General features: G+C 48.1%; 1 long non-coding RNA gene across 1 annotated transcript; it reads left to right on the top strand.

Annotated features, from left to right (window-relative positions):
- Nucleotides 1-6: 6 nt before the first annotated feature.
- On the top strand, nt 7-2,396 carry LOC119344436. The gene is made up of 3 exons (XR_005166674.1): nt 7-1,900; nt 1,995-2,067; nt 2,228-2,396. It is a non-coding gene; the product is annotated as an uncharacterized LOC119344436 (long non-coding RNA).
- Nucleotides 2,397-2,487: the final 91 nt, after the last annotated feature.

The raw sequence follows: 2,487 nt of genomic DNA on the forward strand, positions 1-2,487 counted from the left end.
GCATAATTGCAACCTGTTGTCAATACCAGCAACAAACTACTCACATGTAAGTATTGAAGGATACATCTTGGAACGATGAAGTTTCCAATCCTCAGGGCAAATGATAGAAAACCAGCTGGTGAACATAATTGCAACCTGTTGTCAATACCAGCAACAAACTACTCACATGTAAGTATTGAAGGATACATCTTGGAACGATGAAGTTTCCAATCCTCAGGGCAAATGATAGAAAACCAGCTGGTGAAGCTGCTTATCGCCTCGCGTCGAACTTTTCAGTTCAGGATATTATCTCCTTATTTTTTGCTATGTTCTGTTTAGGTTCATTATATGATGCCGTTTGAACATTTACCCTTGTTGATAAAAGATAAGTAGATTTAGCATACTCCTTCAGAGGGCCGCGCCTTGCTCGGTTGGCAAGGTGGTGAGCGATCCGAGTTTGCCTCTGTGATGTGTGCTTATATTAAGGTGGATAAAATCTACCCCGTAACACGCAAAAAGAAAATGTGGTGCAATGAGAGAGGAGATGTAGGGCTATGTGTGGCACTGGGAAGAAGAAGACACAAATCCAAGGCGGTGCAAGGGGCACAATGAGAGCACCATGGGTGAAACAAACCGTGGTGGGAGGGTGCCACTGGCATGGACACATCTAGCTTGCGAGAAGGGTGTTTAACAAAATCTCAGTTTAGATTGTTATGAAATTTTAGTTTAGACCATTTGTATCTAAAACTATACATGTTATTATGACGGCTATTATGAAAAAAATGATTTGGTAATTAGGAGAAGAAATTCATAAGATTACGTGCGTTGCACGTGCACGCTTACTAGTATAAATGGGTTGTGGTCGCTTTTTTTCTCTCTAAATGTTCCCAACCAGTTTTGTGAAGCTTCTAGAGGCTTTTGACCGTCTTGGGCCATTATGCTGTCGAATTGAGCAGCCCCAGAATTGCGAGCACAGCCGAATCACGACCGAGCGCTGGCCTAGTTCTTGGGTCGGCCTGAGCGAGGCGCACGAGCGGTGACACTATCCTCTACTTCTAGTATCTTAGTTGGTAGTCTCCGCCGATCAATTTTTGTTTCACTTATCATGATTTTTTTCGTCCTCCCTTTCACCTTCCACCTGAACCGACGAGCTGCAAAAAAAAAAACTCAAAGTAAACCACCTAGGATGCCTCTACTTACTCCCCTCGCAAGCAACAGAACCAGACGAAAAAAAATCTACAAAGAAAAATCAGCGAAAAAAACGGGCACGACCCGCACGCACGCACGGCAGAACGCACGGTGCCTTGAGCGACTACCTCCCGCACGCAAAAAAAAACGCACCCACCACCTCCGCTCTCCTCCTAGGGCGACACTGGGGCGCCCCCCAACCCTAGCCGTCACAGACCCCCACCACAACCACGCCTTCGCCGCCGGTGGCGGCGAAGGCGGCTCCTCAAAGCAGGGACGCGTCTCCCGTCGAAATCCAAGTCCGTTCGCGCGAGCTTCTCCGCCCCTCGATCCGATCTTCACCTTCGCTCATGGTGGCCGTCAGCTGGCCTCCCGCCGGCGGCCAACTTGATCTGCGCGGCACTCGGCTGCCCGCATGGCCCACCTCCTCCCCATCGCGGCACTCGTTGGCCGCCGTTGGGCCTGCTTGCGGCGCACAGGTCGGGTCACGCGCGACGGCTACATCATCGCCGGATCTGTCTTTCCGTCCGACTGCGACCCCAACCCCAGCACCCTCAATCCACCGCCCGCTTCCCCCACTCCCGCTTGACTCCATGGGGCCCTAAGGTCGATAGCGCCGAGGAGGAGTCAGAGACGGCACTGGGGGAAAGAGCAGCGAGGCCGGAGGCCCAGACGGCGCTCGCGTCATGTGTCTAACGCTGCTCGTCGACCCTCGTTATCGTCCTCAATCTAGGTTGCCCATCTGCATCTCGCCATCTTCTTCCTTCGAATTTTACCTTAGTTTTTCGATGATCTGATTTCAATTGTTGGTTTACCGTTTTTTTAAGCATGATGTGTGAAGATCTGAGACAGAAAAGAAGATGAAGAATTTTGACAAAGAGTTGGGTCATGGGGAACAAGGTGAATTCTCTCTCTCCCCCACGTTTGTTCCTACTGTTTGATTTTGATGTTATGGTTGATTCTATCTCTTCTTATATTAAACTTCTATGAACCATCTAAATCCCTTTTGTTCAATGACTCTGAGTTTGTCACTCCTTGTCTCGTATCCTTTTTGCTTCAGCAGGGTTTATTTCCTCGGTTAGTTGCTGGGTCATCTATGTCGTTGACTATTAAGGTTACGTTCCTTCCCACTCCCTCTTTTGGTTTCTTCCTGTTGGAAGTGATGTGGCCTAAATCTTTCTTTGTCACCCTTTTGATATGTGTTCTTATGAAAGATAGTGATTGGAGTTTCTCTGTTATGTCAGTACACGTTGCAGCTTTCAGGCTGTTTAATTATTTTATATGGAATACGTTGGCGTTATATGGAAAATAAGCATATAT

Source organism: Triticum dicoccoides, unplaced genomic scaffold (assembly GCF_002162155.2).
Source record: "Triticum dicoccoides isolate Atlit2015 ecotype Zavitan unplaced genomic scaffold, WEW_v2.0 scaffold168635, whole genome shotgun sequence".
Taxonomy (NCBI): Eukaryota; Viridiplantae; Streptophyta; class Magnoliopsida; order Poales; family Poaceae; genus Triticum; species Triticum dicoccoides.